Source organism: Pleurodeles waltl, chromosome 5 (genome assembly GCF_031143425.1).
Source record: "Pleurodeles waltl isolate 20211129_DDA chromosome 5, aPleWal1.hap1.20221129, whole genome shotgun sequence".
Taxonomy (NCBI): domain Eukaryota; kingdom Metazoa; phylum Chordata; class Amphibia; order Caudata; family Salamandridae; genus Pleurodeles; species Pleurodeles waltl.
Window position 1 is genome coordinate 1,050,997,031 of NC_090444.1, and position 23,031 is coordinate 1,051,020,061.

At 43.3% G+C, this 23,031-nt stretch overlaps 6 non-coding genes across 6 annotated transcripts; 1 reads left to right on the forward strand and 5 right to left on the reverse strand.

Annotated features, from left to right (window-relative positions):
* Positions 1-733: 733 nt before the first annotated feature.
* TRNAL-UAA (transfer RNA leucine (anticodon UAA)) lies at positions 734-816 on the reverse strand. Its single transcript has one exon. It is a non-coding gene; the product is annotated as a tRNA-Leu (tRNA).
* A 5,198-nt stretch (positions 817-6,014) lies between these two features.
* Positions 6,015-6,097, reverse strand: TRNAL-UAA (transfer RNA leucine (anticodon UAA)). Its single transcript has one exon. It is a non-coding gene; the product is annotated as a tRNA-Leu (tRNA).
* Positions 6,098-11,300: 5,203 nt separating this feature from the next.
* TRNAL-UAA (transfer RNA leucine (anticodon UAA)) lies at positions 11,301-11,383 on the reverse strand. Its single transcript has one exon. It is a non-coding gene; the product is annotated as a tRNA-Leu (tRNA).
* A 4,830-nt stretch (positions 11,384-16,213) lies between these two features.
* On the forward strand, positions 16,214-16,292 carry TRNAL-UAA (transfer RNA leucine (anticodon UAA)). Its single transcript has one exon. It is a non-coding gene; the product is annotated as a tRNA-Leu (tRNA).
* Positions 16,293-16,586: 294 nt separating this feature from the next.
* Positions 16,587-16,669, reverse strand: TRNAL-UAA (transfer RNA leucine (anticodon UAA)). Its single transcript has one exon. It is a non-coding gene; the product is annotated as a tRNA-Leu (tRNA).
* A 5,198-nt stretch (positions 16,670-21,867) lies between these two features.
* Positions 21,868-21,950, reverse strand: TRNAL-UAA (transfer RNA leucine (anticodon UAA)). Its single transcript has one exon. It is a non-coding gene; the product is annotated as a tRNA-Leu (tRNA).
* Between the last annotated feature and the right edge of the window lie 1,081 nt (positions 21,951-23,031).

Consider the following 23,031-nt stretch of genomic DNA (forward strand, 5'->3'; position numbering starts at 1 on the left):
GTGTAGTTTTGAGTCTTGAAAAGGGGTTAGTGTGATATTTCTTAAGATTAACGTCAATTTGCAGACATATTTAATAGGACATGTGACAAAAACGGTGTGAAAAAAGCACACCTTTTTTCGTCCTACACGCTGATAATCTTAAACATGTTTGATAGGTATGGTTGTATTTTTTTTTTTATTAAGTACATGCACGTTTTATAGAGGAGAGGCATGACATTACCTTGTATTCCTGAAATGTGTTTTGCGTAACCTGATAAAATATATAGATATGAAAATATATATATATATATAGAAAGCTCAATGTCACACAGTGAGCACTCTTGATATCTTTAATAAGTGCCATGTTGTTGCCCTTTCCTGCACAGGTACCAGGATGGCCGCGTTGGACTTAAGATCCAATGGACATGTGTCCATGTGGGTTCAAGCCCCACTCCTGGTAGAGAGATTTTGTAATTCATTATGCACCAAATGGAAAGCATTAAGTCAGGTATCATAAACAAATAAGTCACCTATAATAAACGAAAAAGCATACTGTAATACAACCTGCAACAAAAGGTTACTAAGTTTCAAAGAGAAATGTACAATACAAGGCGTTTACTTTTTTGGGGGTAGAAAAATACACGTTAATCGATATGAAGATTTTATATGTAGCTCTTATTTTAATATTAATCAGGAGCAACTGAAAAGTGCGTGAAATTGAAATGAACAGTGTCACGGGAGAGAAAAAATGATATACCAGGAGTGGGGCTCAAACCCACGCAGACACATGTCCATTGGATCTTAAGTCCAACGCCTTAACCACTCGGCCACCCTGGTCTACATAGTGCAGGTGTGCCTGCAATCATGATATAGTTGTTTTTCAGGAGAAGAATCATCTATACTATCAGCCCTCCCAACAGGAAAAGCAGAATTCAAAACCCCCAAAATATCCCTCAGCTTTTGCATGGAAATAGGATGCCATTGATCCAACCTGGATCCATCCTCCATCGCCCAGCCAGCAACAATTCTCCTACACATTTATCCTTCCATGGTATCATAATCCCAAAAGTACTTACCAAAAAATGTAATACCTGCCATCTTCCCTGTTATAGCCACCACCGCCAATCCTAGGTCAATATGTGTCATAATGAAGCGGACTCCATCCTCCCTCCTATACCGTGACATGTAAGGTCCCTCATACCTCCTCAATGCACCAGACTCAATAAATTCTGCCTAGGCCTTGCCATATGACCTCAAAGTAGATGGAGCAATGGACTGACGAATCAATTGTAACATCCTTAGATTCCCAGCTCCCAAAGGTCCACCGTCAAAGCCGTTTTAAGCAAATCTGCTCCCGGCACCAGTACACCGAATCTCTGCCACTGTGAACGAGATAGCCCATCAGTGATATCATTATTCACACCTGGAACATACTGACCCTTAAACAAAATATTGAATTTCAGACAATGAAGCAAAAATAAACGCAACAACTTCAAAACTTTTTCATCTCGAGCCTTCTGTGAATTGACTAAATTAACAACTGTTTGGCTATCCACATTAAAAGCCACTCGCCTGTTTGCTAAAAGGTTACCACACAACACTAAAGCAACCATCAAATGGAAAAAAACTCCAGAAACGAAATGCTATGGTGTGCCTCTCTCCAAGAATCCGGCCATGACTCAGCAGTCCAATCACCATCTCAGAAAACCAAACCATGGGCTCCTGAATCATCAGAAAAAATTTGAACTTGCCATAACCATTCATCCTCAACCGTCAACATGTTAACACCATTATTACTTTGCTGGAAAGAAACCAACATTCTGAAGTCAGCATTGATGACCTCTTTAAGATGAATTCTGGGATGAGGTAAAACAGCACCTTTGACTGAAAAACCAAGGCACCTACAAAGAGCTCTACCAACTCTCACCACACGGCACGCAAACTTCAAAGAACCCAATAAGGCTTGCACCTGCTGTTACTCCAGCTTATCCGTGGAAACAGCCTCCTCCAACAGAGAAATCAACTTTTGCACTTATCCACCGGAAACCGTACCTCAGATTTCTCTGAGTTCAATATAGCAGGGCCTTCAGTCTTATCCGGAGCCAAAGGTACTTCCATCTCCTCCATACACTTCTGAAATTCAATTAACCCTTTTTTACATTCATTGGATCACTGCAAGCCCATCAGAAAAGAGTCACCTAGGTAGTTCGTGACATGCCCGAGCCCAGTCTTCTGTTGGAAAAACCACTGCAAAAAACAACTACAAGTTTCAAACAGGGAACAAGAAACAGAACAGCCCATTGGCAACATTATATCCACAAATATAGAATCCTCAGATTAAAGACCCAACAATGAAAAATCCTCAGGATGTACCGGCAATAGTCAAAAGACAGATTGAATGTCTAACTTTGCCATTTGTGCCTTCCTTCCACAAGCCCTTACCAACTTAATTGCCTCTTCCACTGATGTGCAATGCACTATGGAGTCTTCATGTGCAATTAAATCATTAACTGACTCCCCTGCAGCCCATGATAGATGATGAATCAATCTAAACTCACCTTGTTGTGTTTTAGGCACAACACCCAGTGGTGAAATTGTTAAGTTATGAATCGGCCAGGTATCCCATGGACCCACCATTCTGCCAGCCTCCAATTCCGTCCTCAATTTCTTTCTCACCACTTCCGGATTCTCAACTGCAGATTTCAATTTTTTTCTCTGTCTTCTAAGACCTTGATAACATAGCTTGAAACCCTCAAGAAAACTCTAGTACAGTAACTTGGCCTCCTCACGCCTCGGATAAAACTGCAACCAATAAAACAAAATATCTAATTTATTAGGAGAAGGGCCCTTTTCCCACCATCTGCTGCATCCGACCCCTTCCCCTATCACCACCTCTACCTGCATTAGCCTTCCATCCTCATTGCATCCCTCCAAAACATTGCACCAATGGATGTTTGCCCCTGCAATTGGAGCAATTGTGAATGAACTTGCACTGGAGTCGTGTGCATGACCCTCTGTTGAAGGACCAACAAGATCCATTCTGTGGGAACTGAGCTCTCGTGAAACTACCCACCCTAGATTGGTTGGGATGCCCCTGACAGGGCTTGTAAGGAACCAGAAGACCACTAGCTGTGTGTAACGCTGAGGCATTCTTGGAAGTACACAACCATTGCATCCAAAGCTCATTATAAATATCTCACCATTCTTTATCTGGAAATAATGCCATCTGGGCTCTAAGTTCTTCATTATATCTAAAACATCCAAAACCACCATAGTCTATTTGAGCCCACCTAAAAACGTCCATGTATTTTAATAGAGAAATACAACGCTCCGGATGCCTCTCACAATAAACGCTAGCAATGATTAGGAATACTGACATCCAATTCTCAAGGGTAGTGGGAACTTTCGGCCTCCTAGATAATTCCCATTCCTCCTCCTTTGACCCTTCCTTACCCCACACTTCTCTATGTAATAATTTAAAAACATCAACAAACTCACCTTTACAAATGTTTTCCTTCATGGCTTGGGTGAGATGCGCCCCCAAAGGCAAGAACAACCCCATATATGGCAACTTTTTACTTTTTACACTACCCTCACCTGAGTTTCCTTTTTCCTTACCTGGCTCTGCCTTAGAAGCCTCCTCACCACTTGCCTCTGACTTACCATCATTGACTCCGACTTTTTTGTTCACAGCCCCCCCAAATGGACATTGTCTGCATCTTTAACTGCTTCATTATTTGCATCATCTTTCCCACTCAATCTACCCAAACTTCCTTATGCTAATGCAAAAGGGTATTACCCACTGTTACAGACACCAAACACACTACCTTCATGCTTAACTCTTCACACCCCATAGCCACAGCAGCCTGTGTCTCACCTTTTTTGAATGAAACCACTTGCAGGTACCTGATTATTCGTCTTGACTTTCCGATTACGCTGCACCATCAAAGGGGGCAAATCCTGAAACACACCAAAACTCTTTCCTCTGTTAGAACAGGTCACCTAATTTCTTTGCTGCATCTCCTTCCCCGCAGTCTCATCCCCACCCTCACAATTCTCCCCCTCCTTAGTCTCCTGGTCGTCATCGTAATCCATCAATTCATCATGCAAAATGAGCCCCGAAGCCAACGAGACAGCACCTTGGCTGATAGCCGGGATCTTGAAGCCGTGATTGTACCATAAATCAAATGATTCACCAGGCCACTCCCTTGTAATCGGGTTGATCGCTCTGGATGCAACCCTCTCTTATGACCGGCATTTTAAAGGTGCCCAGACCTTTACCGGCGTATCCGCTGTTGTCTTATTTTTCATGACGTCCTTTGGCATGGCTCGTCCTCCTGAGCTGCGAAGCCCAAAGGAGCTGTCACACCCCAAAAAAGCTTCAGCCGCCCCAGGGTGTGCTTTCTTAAGCTCACCCCTGACAAAGCTATGCCCATCTTCCTGTAATTGCTGGACTCTATTGAAATTGACCTCACTTGTGTCAAAATTATAAACCACCTGTTGCTCCGAGACAAACACAAAGGGGCAGATTTAAGGAAAGTGGCTCTGCCGGTGCAGCGCCACGTTCCTTGCACCCCTTAACGCCCCTGTACTGCCACCATGTGTGAGCTATATATATAATAATACGGCGCACCATGGCACAGGGTAGGGGCATTAGCGTTATATTTTTTACGCTATTGATGTACTCTGCAAGAGTAGCGCCATCATTTTGGGACTAATCCTGCAGAGTACATAGGGGCCCATTATAAATAATGGTATTCCCCCTTTTAACGCCTCCTCTGAGTAGGCGTTGAAAGTGTAAAACAAATGGCGCAAGGAAATCTCTTAGATTGCCTTGCGCCATTTTTTCGGGCTCCCTAATGGGCGAATGCCCACCTTGTATAAATTATGCCTGACCCTTCCCCACCACACCGCTTCCTCTACTGCCAACTCTATGCCTCCCAGCCATTCCCATGCAGTGCGGCAAACGAAGCGACCCACGCGGAGTCAAGAGTTCGCTCTTGGCTACAACACCAGCCCCAGAGACACCCTCCTCAAAAAGCAACCTGTCAGGTGAGGAACGAGCGTGCCCACTCTCTAACAAGGGAACGCCCCCTTTGCACACATCATGCATATATTATGCATGATGTGGCGCAAAGTGTTAACAAGTTGGCGCAAACCTAGCTTGCGCCACCTTGTAAATATTTTGCTATGGTAGTGGCCTATGATCTTCACATTTGCGACAAAATAAATTCTGCAAATGTAGCGCTAAGGGCCGCAAGGGCCTTGTAAATCTGTCCCAAAGTGTTTTAGATTGTGTGAAGTGTAGTTTTGAGTCTTGAAAAGGGGTTAGTGTGATATTTCTTAAGATTAACGTCAATTTGCAGACATATTTAATAGGACATGTGACAAAAACGGTGTGAAAAAAGCACACCTTTTTTCGTCCTACACGCTGATAATCTTAAACATGTTTGATAGGTATGGTTGTATTTTTTTTTTTATTAAGTACATGCACGTTTTATAGAGGAGAGGCATGACATTACCTTGTATTCCTGAAATGTGTTTTGCGTAACCTGATAAAATATATAGATATGAAAATATATATATATATATAGAAAGCTCAATGTCACACAGTGAGCACTCTTGATATCTTTAATAAGTGCCATGTTGTTGCCCTTTCCTGCACAGGTACCAGGATGGCCGCGTTGGACTTAAGATCCAATGGACATGTGTCCATGTGGGTTCAAGCCCCACTCCTGGTAGAGAGATTTTGTAATTCATTATGCACCAAATGGAAAGCATTAAGTCAGGTATCATAAACAAATAAGTCACCTATAATAAACGAAAAAGCATACTGTAATACAACCTGCAACAAAAGGTTACTAAGTTTCAAAGAGAAATGTACAATACAAGGCGTTTACTTTTTTGGGGGTAGAAAAATACACGTTAATCGATATGAAGATTTTATATGTAGCTCTTATTTTAATATTAATCAGGAGCAACTGAAAAGTGCGTGAAATTGAAATGAACAGTGTCACGGGAGAGAAAAAATGATATACCAGGAGTGGGGCTCAAACCCACGCAGACACATGTCCATTGTATCTTAAGTCCAACGCCTTAACCACTCGGCCACCCTGGTCTACATAGTGCAGGTGTGCCTGCAATCATGATATAGTTGTTTTTCAGGAGAAGAATCATCTATACTATCAGCCCTCCCAACAGGAAAAGCAGAATTCAAAACCCCCAAAATATCCCTCAGCTTTTGCATGGAAATAGGATGCCATTGATCCAACCTGGATCCATCCTCCATCGCCCAGCCAGCAACAATTCTCCTACACATTTCTCCTTCCATGGTATCATAATCCCAAAAGTACTTACCAAAAAATGTAATACCTGCCATCTTCCCTGTTATAGCCACCACCGCCAATCCTAGGTCAATATGTGTCATAATGAAGCGGACTCCATCCTCCCTCCTATACCGTGACATGTAAGGTCCCTCATACCTCCTCAATGCACCAGACTCAATAAATTCTGCCTAGGCCTTGCCATATGACCTCAAAGTAGATGGAGCAATGGACTGACGAATCAATTGTAACATCCTTAGATTCCCAGCTCCCAAAGGTCCACCGTCAAAGCCGTTTTAAGCAAATCTGCTCCCGGCACCAGTACACCGAATCTCTGCCACTGTGAACGAGATAGCCCATCAGTGATATCATTATTCACACCTGGAACATACTGACCCTTAAACAAAATATTGAATTTCAGACAATGAAGCAAAAATAAACGCAACAACTTCAAAACTTTTTCATCTCGAGCCTTCTGTGAATTGACTAAATTAACAACTGTTTGGCTATCCACATTAAAAGCCACTCGCCTGTTTGCTAAAAGGTTACCACACAACACTAAAGCAACCATCAAATGGAAAAAAACTCCAGAAACGAAATGCTATGGTGTGCCTCTCTCCAAGAATCCGGCCATGACTCAGCAGTCCAATCACCATCTCAGAAAACCAAACCATGGGCTCCTGAATCATCAGAAAAAATTTGAACTTGCCATAACCATTCATCCTCAACCGTCAACATGTTAACACCATTATTACTTTGCTGGAAAGAAACCAACATTCTGAAGTCAGCATTGATGACCTCTTTAAGATGAATTCTGGGATGAGGTAAAACAGCACCTTTGACTGAAAAACCAAGGCACCTACAAAGAGCTCTACCAACTCTCACCACACGGCACGCAAACTTCAAAGAACCCAATAAGGCTTGCACCTGCTGTAACTCCAGCTTATCCGTGGAAACAGCCTCCTCCAACAGAGAAATCAACTTTTGCACTTATCCACCGGAAACCGTACCTCAGATTTCTCTGAGTTCAATATAGCAGGGCCTTCAGTCTTATCCGGAGCCAAAGGTACTTCCATCTCCTCCATACACTTCTGAAATTCAATTAACCCTTTTTTACATTCATTGGATCACTGCAAGCCCATCAGAAAAGAGTCACCTAGGTAGTTCGTGACATGCCCGAGCCCAGTCTTCTGTTGGAAAAACCACTGCAAAAAACAACTACAAGTTTCAAACAGGGAACAAGAAACAGAACAGCCCATTGGCAACATTATATCCACAAATATAGAATCCTCAGATTAAAGACCCAACAATGAAAAATCCTCAGGATGTACCGGCAATAGTCAAAAGACAGATTGAATGTCTAACTTTGCCATTTGTGCCTTCCTTCCACAAGCCCTTACCAACTTAATTGCCTCTTCCACTGATGTGCAATGCACTATGGAGTCTTCATGTGCAATTAAATCATTAACTGACTCCCCTGCAGCCCACGATAGATGATGAATCAATCTAAACTCACCTTGTTGTGTTTTAGGCACAACACCAAGTGGTGAAATTGTTAAGTTATGAATCGGCCAGGTATCCCATAGACCCACCATTCTGCCAGCCTCCAATTCCGTCCTCAATTTCTTTCTCACCACTTCCGGATTCTCAACTGCAGATTTCAAATTTTTTCTCTGTCTTCTATGACCTTGATAACATAGCTTGAAACCCTCAAGAAAACTGTAGTACAGTAACTTGGCCTCCTCACGCCTCGGATAAAACTGCAACCAATAAAACAAAATATCTAATTTATTAGGAGAAGGGCCCTTTTCCCACCATCTGCTGTATCCGACCCCTTCCCCTATCACCACCTCTACCTGCATTAGCCTTCCATCCTCATTGCATCCCTCCAAAACATTGCACCAATGGATGTTTGCCCCTGCAATTGGAGCAATTGTGCATGAACTTGCACTGGAGTCGTGTGCATGACCCTCTGTTGAAGGACCAACAAGATCCATTCTGTGGGAACTGAGCTCTCGTGAAACTACCCACCCTAGATTGGTTGGGATGCCCCTGACAGGGCTTGTAAGGAACCAGAAGACCACTAGCTGTGTGTAACGCTGAGGCATTCTTGGAAGTACACAACCATTGCATCCAAAGCTCATTATAAATATCTCACCATTCTTTATCTGGAAATAATGCCATCTGGGCTCTAAGTTCTTCATTATATCTAAAACATCCAAAACCACCATAGTCTATTTGAGCCCACCTAAAAACGTCCATGTATTTTAATAGAGAAATACAACGCTCCGGATGCCTCTCACAATAAACGCTAGCAATGATTAGGAATACTGACATCCAATTCTCAAGGGTAGTGGGAACTTTCGGCCTCCTAGCTAATTCCCATTCCTCCTCCTTTGACCCTTCCTTAGCCCACACTTCTCTATGTAATAATTTAAAAACATCAACAAACTCACCTTTGCAAATGTTTTCCTTCATGGCTTGGGTGAGATGCGCCCCCAAAGGCAAGAACAACCCCATATATGGCAACTTTTTACTTTTTACACTACCCTCACCTGAGTTTCCTTTTTCCTTACCTGGCTCTGCCTTAGAAGCCTCCTCACCACTTGCCTCTGACTTACCATCATTGACTCCGACTTTTTTGTTCACAGCCCCCCCAAATGGACATTGTCTGCATCTTTAACTGCTTCATTATTTGCATCATCTTTCCCACTCAATCTACCCAAACTTCCTTATGCTAACGCAAAAGGGTATTACCCACTGTTACAGACACCAAACACACTACCTTCATGCTTAACTCTTCACACCCCATAGCCACAGCAGCCTGTGTCTCACCTTTTTTGAATGAAACCACTTGCAGGTACCTGATTATTCGTCTTGACTTTCCGATTACGCTGCACCATCAAAGGGGGCAAATCCTGAAACACACCAAAACTCTTTCCTCTGTTAGAACAGCTCACCTAATTTCTTTGCTGCATCTCCTTCCCCGCAGTCTCATCCCCACCCTCACAATTCTCCCCCTCCTTAGTCTCCTGGTCGTCATCGTAATCCATCAATTCATCATGCAAAATGAGCCCCGAAGCCAACGAGACAGCACCTTGGCTGATAGCTGGGATCTTGAAGCCGTGATTGTACCATAAATCAAATGATTCACCAGGCCACTCCCTTGTAATCGGGTTGATCGCTCTGGATGCAACCCTCTCTTATGACCGGCATTTTGAAGGTGCCCAGACCTTTACCGGCGTCTCCGCTGTTGTCTTATTTTTCATGACGTCCTTTGGCATGGCTCGTCCTCCTGAGCTGCGAAGCCCAAAGGAGCTGTCACACCCCAAAAATGCTTCAGCCGCCCCAGGGTGTGCTTTCTTAAGCTCACCCCTGACAAAGCTATGCCCATCTTCCTGTAATTGCTGGACTCTATTGAAATTGACCTCACTTGTGTCAAAATTATAAACCACCTGTTGCTCCGAGACAAACACAAAGGGGCAGATTTAAGGAAAGTGGCTCTGCCGGTGCAGCGCCACGTTCCTTGCACCCCTTAACGCCCCTGTACCGCCACCATGTGTGAGCTATATATATAATAATACGGCGCACCATGGCACAGGGTAGGGGCATTAGCGTTATATTTTTTACGCTATTGATGTACTCTGCAAGATTAGCGCCATCATTTTGGGACTAATCCTGCAGAGTACATAGGGGCCCATTATAAATAATGGTATTCCCCCTTTTAACGCCTCCTCTGAGTAGGCGTTAAAAGTGTAAAACAAATGGCGCAAGGAAATCTCTTAGATTGCCTTGCGCCATTTTTTCGGGCTCCCTAATGGGCGAACGCCCACCTTGTATAAATTATGCCTGACCCTTCCCCACCACACCGCTTCCTCTACTGCCAACTCTATGCCTCCCAGCCATTCCCGTGCAGTGCGGCAAACGAAGCGACCCACGCGGAGTCAAGAGTTCGCTCTTGGCTACAACACCAGCCCCAGAGACACCCTTCTCAAAAAGCAACCTGTCAGGTGAGGAACGAGCGTGCCCACTCTCTAACAAGGGAACGCCCCCTTTGCACACATCATGCATATATTATGCATGATGTGGCGCAAAGTGTTAACAAGTTGGCGCAAACCTAGCTTGCGCCACCTTGTAAATATTTTGCTATGGTAGTGGCCTATGATCTTCACATTTGCGGCAAAATAAATTCTGCAAATGTAGCGCTAAGGGCCGCAAGGGCCTTGTAAATCTGTCCCAAAGTGTTTTAGATTGTGTGAAGTGTAGTTTTGAGTCTTGAAAAGGGGTTAGTGTGATATTTCTTAAGATTAACGTCAATTTGCAGACATATTTAGTAGGACATGTGACAAAAACGGTGTGAAAAAAGCACATCTTTTTTCGTCCTACACGCTGATAATCTTAAACATGTTTGATAGGTATGGTTGTATTTTTTTTTTTATTAAGTACATGCACGTTTTATAGAGGAGAGGCATGTCATTACCTTGTATTCCTGAAATGTGTTTTGCGTAACCTGATAAAATATATAGATATGAAAATATATATATATATAGAAAGCTCAATGTCACACAGTGAGCACTCTTGATATCTATAATAAGTGCCATGTTGTTGCCCTTTCCTGTACAGGTACTAGGATGGCCGAGTGGTTAAGGCGTTGGACTTAACATCTGACATGTGTCCACGTGGGTTCAAGCCCCACTCCTGGTAGAGAGATTTTGTAATTCATTATGCACCAAATGGAAAGCATTAAGTCAGGTATCATAAACAAATAAGTCACCTATAATAAACGAAAAAGCATACTGTAATACAACCTGCAACAAAAGGTTACTAAGTTTCAAAGAGAAATGTACAATACAAGGCATTTACTCTTTTGGGGGTAGAAAAATACACGTTAATCGATATGAAGATTTTATATGTAGCTCTTATTTTAATATTAATCAGGAGCAACTGAAAAGTGCGTGAAATTGAAATGAACAGTGTCACGGGAGAGAAAAAATGATATACCAGGAGTGGGGCTCAAACCCACGCAGACACATGTCCATTGGATCTTAAGTCCAACGCCTTAACCACTCGGCCACCCTGGTCTACATAGTGCAGGTGTGCCTGCAATCATGATATAGTTGTTTTTCAGGAGAAGAATCATCTATACTATCAGCCCTCCCAACATGAAAAGCAGAATTCAAAACCCCCAAAATATCCCTCAGCTTTTGCATGGAAATAGGATGCCATTGATCCAACCTGGATCCATCCTCCATCGCCCAGCCAGCAACAATTCTCCTACACATTTCTCCTTCCATGGTATCATAATCCCAAAAGTACTTACCAAAAAATGTAATACCTGCCATCTTCCCTGTTATAGCCACCACCGCCAATCCTAGGTCAATATGTGTCATAATGAAGCGGACTCCATCCTCCCTCCTATACCGTGACATGTAAGGTCCCTCATACCTCCTCAATGCACCAGACTCAATAAATTCTGCCTAGGCCTTGCCATATGACCTCAAAGTAGATGGAGCAATGGACTGACGAATCAATTGTAACATCCTTAGATTCCCAGCTCCCAAAGGTCCACCGTCAAAGCCGTTTTAAGCAAATCTGCTCCCGGCACCAGTACACCGAATCTCTGCCACTGTGAACGAGATAGCCCATCAGTGATATCATTATTCACACCTGGAACATACTGACCCTTAAACAAAATATTGAATTTCAGACAATGAAGCAAAAATAAACGCAACAACTTCAAAACTTTTTCATCTCGAGCCTTCTGTGAATTGACTAAATTAACAACTGTTTGGCTATCCACATTAAAAGCCACTCGCCTGTTTGCTAAAAGGTTACCACACAACACTAAAGCAACCATCAAATGGAAAAAAACTCCAGAAACGAAATGCTATGGTGTGCCTCTCTCCAAGAATCCGGCCATGACTCAGCAGTCCAATCACCATCTCAGAAAACCAAACCATGGGCTCCTGAATCATCAGAAAAAATTTGAACTTGCCATAACCATTCATCCTCAACCGTCAACATGTTAACACCATTATTACTTTGCTGGAAAGAAACCAACATTCTGAAGTCAGCATTGATGACCTCTTTAAGATGAATTCTGGGATGAGGTAAAACAGCACCTTTGACTGAAAAACCAAGGCACCTACAAAGAGCTCTACCAACTCTCACCACACGGCACGCAAACTTCAAAGAACCCAATAAGGCTTGCACCTGCTGTAACTCCAGCTTATCCGTGGAAACAGCCTCCTCCAACAGAGAAATCAACTTTTGCACTTATCCACCGGAAACCGTACCTCAGATTTCTCTGAGTTCAATATAGCAGGGCCTTCAGTCTTATCCGGAGCCAAAGGTACTTCCATCTCCTCCATACACTTCTGAAATTCAATTAACCCTTTTTTACATTCATTGGATCACTGCAAGCCCATCAGAAAAGAGTCACCTAGGTAGTTCGTGACATGCCCGAGCCCAGTCTTCTGTTGGAAAAACCACTGCAAAAAACAACTACAAGTTTCAAACAGGGAACAAGAAACAGAACAGCCCATTGGCAACATTATATCCACAAATATAGAATCCTCAGATTAAAGACCCAACAATGAAAAATCCTCAGGATGTACCGGCAAAAGTCAAAAGACAGATTGAATGTCTAACTTTGCCATTTGTGCCTTCCTTCCACAAGCCCTTACCAACTTAATTGCCTCTTCCACTGATGTGCAATGCACTATGGAGTCTTCATGTGCAATTAAATCATTAACTGACTCCCCTGCAGCCCACGATAGATGATGAATCAATCTAAACTCACCTTGTTGTGTTTTAGGCACAACACCAAGTGGTGAAATTGTTAAGTTATGAATCGGCCAGGTATCCCATAGACCCACCATTCTGCCAGCCTCCAATTCCGTCCTCAATTTCTTTCTCACCACTTCCGGATTCTCAACTGCAGATTTCAAATTTTTTCTCTGTCTTCTATGACCTTGATAACATAGCTTGAAACCCTCAAGAAAACTGTAGTACAGTAACTTGGCCTCCTCACGCCTCGGATAAAACTGCAACCAATAAAACAAAATATCTAATTTATTAGGAGAAGGGCCCTTTTCCCACCATCTGCTGTATCCGACCCCTTCCCCTATCACCACCTCTACCTGCATTAGCCTTCCATCCTCATTGCATCCCTCCAAAACATTGCACCAATGGATGTTTGCCCCTGCAATTGGAGCAATTGTGCATGAACTTGCACTGGAGTCGTGTGCATGACCCTCTGTTGAAGGACCAACAAGATCCATTCTGTGGGAACTGAGCTCTCATGAAACTACCCACCCTAGATTGGTTGGGATGCCCCTGACAGGGCTTGTAAGGAACCAGAAGACCACTAGCTGTGTGTAACGCTGAGGCATTCTTGGAAGTACACAACCATTGCATCCAAAGCTCATTATAAATATCTCACCATTCTTTATCTGGAAATAATGCCATCTGGGCTCTAAGTTCTTCATTATATCTAAAACATCCAAAACCACCATAGTCTATTTGAGCCCACCTAAAAACGTCCATGTATTTTAATAGAGAAATACAACGCTCCGGATGCCTCTCACAATAAACGCTAGCAATGATTAGGAATACTGACATCCAATTCTCAAGGGTAGTGGGAACTTTCGGCCTCCTAGCTAATTCCCATTCCTCCTCCTTTGACCCTTCCTTAGCCCACACTTCTCTATGTAATAATTTAAAAACATCAACAAACTCACCTTTACAAATGTTTTCCTTCATGGCTTGGGTGAGATGCGCCCCCAAAGGCAAGAACAACCCCATATATGGCAACTTTTTACTTTTTACACTACCCTCACCTGAGTTTCCTTTTTCCTTACCTGGCTCTGCCTTAGAAGCCTCCTCACCACTTGCCTCTGACTTACCATCATTGACTCCGACTTTTTTGTTCACAGCCCCCCCAAATGGACATTGTCTGCATCTTTAACTGCTTCATTATTTGCATCATCTTTCCCACTCAATCTACCCAAACTTCCTTATGCTAACGCAAAAGGGTATTACCCACTGTTACAGACACCAAACACACTACCTTCATGCTTAACTCTTCACACCCCATAGCCACAGCAGCCTGTGTCTCACCTTTTTTGAATGAAACCACTTGCAGGTACCTGATTATTCGTCTTGACTTTCCGATTACGCTGCACCATCAAAGGGGGCAAATCCTGAAACACACCAAAACTCTTTCCTCTGTTAGAACAGCTCACCTAATTTCTTTGCTGCATCTCCTTCCCCGCAGTCTCATCCCCACCCTCACAATTCTCCCCCTCCTTAGTCTCCTGGTCGTCATCGTAATCCATCAATTCATCATGCAAAATGAGCCCCGAAGCCAACGAGACAGCACCTTGGCTGATAGCTGGGATCTTGAAGCCGTGATTGTACCATAAATCAAATGATTCACCAGGCCACTCCCTTGTAATCGGGTTGATCGCTCTGGATGCAACCCTCTCTTATGACCGGCATTTTGAAGGTGCCCAGACCTTTACCGGCGTCTCCGCTGTTGTCTTATTTTTCATGACGTCCTTTGGCATGGCTCGTCCTCCTGAGCTGCGAAGCCCAAAGGAGCTGTCACACCCCAAAAATGCTTCAGCCGCCCCAGGGTGTGCTTTCTTAAGCTCACCCCTGACAAAGCTATGCCCATCTTCCTGTAATTGCTGGACTCTATTGAAATTGACCTCACTTGTGTCAAAATTATAAACCACCTGTTGCTCCGAGACAAACACAAAGGGGCAGATTTAAGGAAAGTGGCTCTGCCGGTGCAGCGCCACGTTCCTTGCACCCCTTAACGCCCCTGTACCGCCACCATGTGTGAGCTATATATATAATAATACGGCGCACCATGGCACAGGGTAGGGGCATTAGCGTTATATTTTTTACGCTATTGATGTACTCTGCAAGATTAGCGCCATCATTTTGGGACTAATCCTGCAGAGTACATAGGGGCCCATTATAAATAATGGTATTCCCCCTTTTAACGCCTCCTCTGAGTAGGCGTTAAAAGTGTAAAACAAATGGCGCAAGGAAATCTCTTAGATTGCCTTGCGCCATTTTTTCGGGCTCCCTAATGGGCGAACGCCCACCTTGTATAAATTATGCCTGACCCTTCCCCACCACACCGCTTCCTCTAATGCCAACTCTATGCCTCCCAGCCATTCCCGTGCAGTGCGGCAAACGAAGCGACCCACGCGGAGTCAAGAGTTCGCTCTTGGCTACAACACCAGCCCCAGAGACACCCTTCTCAAAAAGCAACCTGTCAGGTGAGGAACGAGCGTGCCCACTCTCTAACAAGGGAACGCCCCCTTTGCACACATCATGCATATATTATGCATGATGTGGCGCAAAGTGTTAACAAGTTGGCGCAAACCTAGCTTGCGCCACCTTGTAAATATTTTGCTATGGTAGTGGCCTATGATCTTCACATTTGCGGCAAAATAAATTCTGCAAATGTAGCGCTAAGGGCCGCAAGGGCCTTGTAAATCTGTCCCAAAGTGTTTTAGATTGTGTGAAGTGTAGTTTTGAGTCTTGAAAAGGGGTTAGTGTGATATTTCTTAAGATTAACGTCAATTTGCAGACATATTTAATAGGACATGTGACAAAAACGGTGTGAAAAAAGCACATCTTTTTTCGTCCTACACGCTGATAATCTTAAACATGTTTGATAGGTATGGTTGTATTTTTTTTTTTATTAAGTACATGCACGTTTTATAGAGGAGAGGCATGTCATTACCTTGTATTCCTGAAATGTGTTTTGCGTAACCTGATAAAATATATAGATATGAAAATATATATATATATAGAAAGCTCAATGTCACACAGTGAGCACTCTTGATATCTATAATAAGTGCCATGTTGTTGCCCTTTCCTGCACAGGTACTAGGATGGCCGAGTGGTTAAGGCGTTGGACTTAAGATCTGACATGTGTCCACGTGGGTTCAAGCCCCACTCCTGGTAGAGAGATTTTGTAATTCATTATGCACCAAATGGAAAGCATTAAGTCAGGTATCATAAACAAATAAGTCACCTATAATAAACGAAAAAGCATACTGTAATACAACCTGCAACAAAAGGTTACTAAGTTTCAAAGAGAAATGTACAATACAAGGCGTTTACTTTTTTGGGGGTAGAAAAATACACGTTAATCGATATGAAGATTTTATATGTAGCTCTTATTTTAATATTAATCAGGAGCAACTGAAAAGTGCGTGAAATTGAAATGAACAGTGTCACGGGAGAGAAAAAATGATTTACCAGGAGTGGGGCTCGAACCCACGCAGACACATGTCCATTGGATCTTAAGTCCAACACCTTAACCACTCGGCCACCCTGGTCTACATAGTGCAGGTGTGCCTGCAATCATGATATAGTTGTTTTTCAGGAGAAGAATCATCTATACTATCAGCCCTCCCAACAGGAAAAGCAGAATTCAAAACCCCCAAAATATCCCTCAGCTTTTGGATGGAAATAGGATGCCATTGATCCAACCTGGATCCATCCTCCATCGCCCAGCCAGCAACAATTCTCCTACACATTTCTCCTTCCATGGTATCATAATCCCAAAAGTACTTACCGAAAAATGTAATACCTGCCATCTTCCCTGTTATAGCCACCACCGCCAATCCTAGGTCAATATGTGTCATAATGAAGCAGACCCAATCCTCCCTCCTATACCGTGACATGTAAGGTCCCTCATACCTCCTCAATGCACCAGACTCAATAAATTCTGCCTAGGCCTTGCCATATGACCTCAAAGTAGATGGAGCAATGGACTGACGAATCAATTGTAACATCCTTAGATTCCCAGCTCCCAAAGGTCCACCGTCAAAGCCGTTTTAAGCAAATCTGCTCCCGGCACCAGTACACCGAATCTCTGCCACTGTGAACGAGATAGCCCATCAGTGATATCATTATTCACACCTGGAACATACTGACCCTTAAACAAAATATTGAATTTCAGACAATGAAGCAAAAATAAACGCAACAACTTCAAAACTTTTTCATCTCGAGCCTTCTGTGAATTGACTAAATTAACAACTGTTTGGCTATCCACATTAAAAACCACTCGCCTGTTTGCTAAAAGGTTACCACACAACACTAAAGCAACCATCAAATGGAAAAAAACTCCAGAAACGAAATGCTATGGTGTGCCTCTCTCCAAGAATCCGGCCATGACTCAGCAGTCCAATCACCATCTCAGAAAACCAAACCATGGGCTCCCGAATCATCAGAAAAAATTTGAACTTGCCATAACCATTCATCCTCAACCGTCAACATGTTAACACCATTATTACTTTGCTGGAAAGAAACCAACATTCTGAAGTCAGCATTGATGACCTCTTTAAGCCGAATTCTGGGATGAGGTAAAACAGCACCTTTGACTGAAAAACCAAGGCACCTACAAAGAGCTCTACCAACTCTCACCACACGGCACGCAAACTTCAAAGAACCCAATAAGGCTTGCACCTGCTGTAACTCCAGCTTATCCGTGGAAACAGCCTCCTCCAACAGAGAAATCAACTTTTGAACTTATCCACCGGAAACCGTACCTCAGATTTCTCTGAGTTCAATATAGCAGGGCCTTCAGTCTTATCCGGAGCCAAAGGTACTTCCATCTCCTCCATACACTTCTGAAATTCAATTAACCCTTTTTTACATTCATTGGACCACTGCAAGCCCATCAGAAAAGAGTCACCTAGGTAGTTCGTGACATGCCCGAGCCCAGTCTTCTGTTGGAAAAACCACTGCAAAAAACAACTACAAGTTTCAAACAGGGAACAAGAAACAGAACAGCCCATTGGCAACATTATATCCACAAATATAGAATCCTCAGATTAAAGACCCAACAATGAAAAATCCTCAGGATGTACCGGCAATAGTCAAAAGACAGATTGAATGTCTAACTTTGCCATTTGTGCCTTCCTTCCACAAGCCCTTACCAACTTAATTGCCTCTTCCACTGATGTGCAATGCACTATGGAGTCTTCATGTGCAATTAAATCATTAACTGACTCCCCTGCAGCCCACGATAGATGATGAATCAATCTAAACTCACCTTGTTGTGTTTTAGGCACAACACCCAGTGGTGAAATTGTTAAGTTATGAATCGGCCAGGTATCCCATGGACCCACCATTCTGCCACCCTCCAATTCCGTCCTCAATTTCTTTCTCACCACTTCCGGATTCTCAACTGCAGATTTCAAATTTTTTCTCTGTCTTCTATGACCTTGATAACATAGCTTGAAACCCTCAAGAAAACTGTAGTACAGTAACTTGGCCTCCTCACGCCTCGGATAAAACTGCAACCAATAAAACAAAATTTCAAATTTATTAGGAGAAGGGCCCTTTTCCCACCATCTGCTGTATCCGACCCCTTCCCCTATCACCACCTCTACCTGCATTAGCCTTCCATCCCCATTGCATCCCTCCAAAACATTGCACCAATGGATGTTTGCCCCTGCAATTGGAGCAATTGTGCATGAACTTGCACTGGAGTCGTGTGCATGACCCTCTGTTGAAGGACCAACAAGATCCATTCTGTGGGAACTGAGCTCTCGTGAAACTACCCACCCTAGATTGGTTGGGATGCCCCTGACAGGGCTTGTAAGGAACCAGAAGACCACTAGCTGTGTGTAACGCTGAGGCATTCTTGGAAGTACACAACCCTTGCATCCAAAGCTCATTATAAATATCTCACCATTCTTTATCTGGAAATAATGCCATCTGGGCTCTAAGTTCTTCATTATATCTAAAACATCCAAAACCACCATAGTCTATTTGAGCCCACCTAAAAACGTCCATGTATTTTAATAGAGAAATACAACGCTCCGGATGCCTCTCACAATAAACGCTAGCAATGATTAAGAATACTGACATCCAATTCTCAAGGGTAGTGGGAACTTTCGGCCTCCTAGCTAATTCCCATTCCTCCTCCTTTGACCCTTCCTTAGTCCACACTTCTCTATGTAATAATTTAAAAACATCAACAAACTCACCTTTACAAATGTTTTCCTTCATGGCTTGGGTGAGATGCGCCCCCAAAGGCAAGAACAACCCCATATATGGCAACTTTTTACTTTTTACACTACCCTCACCTGAGTTTCCTTTTTCCTTACCTGGCTCTGCCTTAGAAGCCTCCTCACCACTTGCCTCTGACTTACCATCATTGACTCCGACTTTTTTGTTCACAGCCCCCCCAAATGGACATTGTCTGCATCTTTAACTGCTTCATTATTTGCATCATCTTTCCCACTCAATCTACCCAAACTTCCTTATGCTAACGCAAAAGGGTATTACCCACTGTTACAGACACCAAACACACTACCTTCATGCTTAACTCTTCACACCCCATAGCCACAGCAGCCTGTGTCTCACCTTTTTTGAATGAAACCACTTGCAGGTACCTGATTATTCATCTTGACTTTCCGATTACGCTGCACCATCAAAGGGGGCAAATCCTGAAACACACCAAAACTCTTTCCTCTGTTAGAACAGCTCACCTAATTTCTTTGCTGCATCTCCTTCCCCGAAGTCTCATCCCCACCCACACAATTCTCCCCATCCTTAGTCTCCTGGTCGTCATCGTAATCCATCAATTCATCATGCAAAATGAGCCCCGAAGCCAACGAGACAGCACCTTGGCTGATAGCTGGGATCTTGAAGCCGTGATTGTACCATAAATCAAATGATTCACCAGGCCACTCCCTTGTAATCGGGTTGATCGCTCTGGATGCAACCCTCTCTTATGACCGGCATTTTAAAGGTGCCCAGACCTTTACCGGCGTCTCCGCTGTTGTCTTATTTTTCATGACGTCCTTTGGCATGGCTCGTCCTCCTGAGCTGCGAAGCCCAAAGGAGCTGTCACACCCCAAAAATGCTTCAGCCACCCCAGGGTGTGCTTTCTTAAGCTCACCCCTGACAAAGCTATGCCCATCTTCCTGTAATTGCTGGACTCTATTGAAATTGACCTCACTTGTGTCAAAATTATAAACCACCTGTTGCTCCGAGACAAACACAAAGGGGCAGATTTAAGGAAAGTGGCTCTGCCGGTGCAGCGCCACGTTCCTTGCACCCCTTAACGCCCCTGTACCGCCACCATGTGTGAGCTATATATATAATAATACGGCGCACCATGGCACAGGGTAGGGGCATTAGCGTTATATTTTTTACGCTATTGATGTACTCTGCAAGATTAGCGCCATCATTTTGGGACTAATCCTGCAGAGTACATAGGGGCCCATTATAAATAATGGTATTCCCCCTTTTAACGCCTCCTCTGAGTAGGCGTTAAAAGTGTAAAACAAATGGCGCAAGGAAATCTCTTAGATTGCCTTGCGCCATTTTTTCGGGCTCCCTAATGGGCGAACGCCCACCTTGTATAAATTATGCCTGACCCTTCCCCACCACACCGCTTCCTCTACTGCCAACTCTATGCCTCCCAGCCATTCCCGTGCAGTGCGGCAAACGAAGCGACCCACGCGGAGTCAAGAGTTCGCTCTTGGCTACAACACCAGCCCCAGAGACACCCTTCTCAAAAAGCAACCTGTCAGGTGAGGAACGAGCGTGCCCACTCTCTAACAAGGGAACGCCCCCTTTGCACACATCATGCATATATTATGCATGATGTGGCGCAAAGTGTTAACAAGTTGGCGCAAACCTAGCTTGCGCCACCTTGTAAATATTTTGCTATGGTAGTGGCCTATGATCTTCACATTTGCGGCAAAATAAATTCTGCAAATGTAGCGCTAAGGGCCGCAAGGGCCTTGTAAATCTGTCCCAAAGTGTTTTAGATTGTGTGAAGTGTAGTTTTGAGTCTTGAAAAGGGGTTAGTGTGATATTTCTTAAGATTAACGTCAATTTGCAGACATATTTAATAGGACATGTGACAAAAACGGTGTGAAAAAAGCACACCTTTTTTCGTCCTACACGCTGATAATCTTAAACATGTTTGATAGGTATGGTTGTATTTTTTTTTTTATTAAGTACATGCACGTTTTATAGAGGAGAGGCATGACATTACCTTGTATTCCTGAAATGTGTTTTGAGTAACCTGATAAAATATATAGATATGAAAATATATATATATATATAGAAAGCTCAATGTCACACAGTGAGCACTCTTGATATCTTTAATAAGTGCCATGTTGTTTCCCTTTCCTGCACAGGTACCAGGATGGCCGCGTTGGACTTAAGATCCAATGGACATGTGTCCATGTGGGTTCAAGCCCCACTCCTGGTAGAGAGATTTTGTAATTCATTATGCACCAAATGGAAAGCATTAAGTCAGGTATCATAAACAAATAAGTCACCTATAATAAACGAAAAAGCATACTGTAATACAACCTGCAACAAAAGGTTACTAAGTTTCAAAGAGAAATGTACAATACAAGGCGTTTACTTTTTTGGGGGTAGAAAAATACACGTTAATCGATATGAAGATTTTATATGTAGCTCTTATTTTAATATTAATCAGGAGCAACTGAAAAGTGCGTGAAATTGAAATGAACAGTGTCACGGGAGAGAAAAAATGATTTACCAAGAGTGGGGCTCGAACCCACGCAGACACATGTCCATTGGATCTTAAGTCCAACACCTTAACCACTCGGCCACCCTGGTCTACATAGTGCAGGTGAGCCTGCAATCATGATATAGTTGTTTTTCAGGAGAAGAATCATCTATACTATCAGCCCTCCCAACAGGAAAAGCAGAATTCAAAACCCCCAAAATATCCCTCAGCTTTTGCATGGAAATAGGATGCCATTGATCCAACCTGGATCCATCCTCCATCGCCCAGCCAGCAACAATTCTCCTACACATTTCTCCTTCCATGGTATCATAATCCCAAAAGTACTTACCGAAAAATGTAATACCTGCCATCTTCCCTGTTATAGCCACCACCGCCAATCCTAGGTCAATATGTGTCATAATGAAGCAGACCCAATCCTCCCTCCTATACCGTGACATGTAAGGTCCCTCATACCTCCTCAATGCACCAGACTCAATAAATTCTGCCTAGGCCTTGCCATATGACCTCAAAGTAGATGGAGCAATGGACTGACGAATCAATTGTAACATCCTTAGATTCCCAGCTCCCAAAGGTCCACCGTCAAAGCCGTTTTAAGCAAATCTGCTCCCGGCACCAGTACACCGAATCTCTGCCACTGTGAACGAGATAGCCCATCAGTGATATCATTATTCACACCTGGAACATACTGACCCTTAAACAAAATATTGAATTTCAGACAATGAAGCAAAAATAAACGCAACAACTTCAAAACTTTTTCATCTCGAGCCTTCTGTGAATTGACTAAATTAACAACTGTTTGGCTATCCACATTAAAAACCACTCGCCTGTTTGCTAAAAGGTTACCACACAACACTAAAGCAACCATCAAATGGAAAAAAACTCCAGAAACGAAATGCTATGGTGTGCCTCTCTCCAAGAATCCGGCCATGACTCAGCAGTCCAATCACCATCTCAGAAAACCAAACCATGGGCTCCCGAATCATCAGAAAAAATTTGAACTTGCCATAACCATTCATCCTCAACCGTCAACATGTTAACACCATTATTACTTTGCTGGAAAGAAACCAACATTCTGAAGTCAGCATTGATGACCTCTTTAAGCCGAATTCTGGGATGAGGTAAAACAGCACCTTTGACTGAAAAACCAAGGCACCTACAAAGAGCTCTACC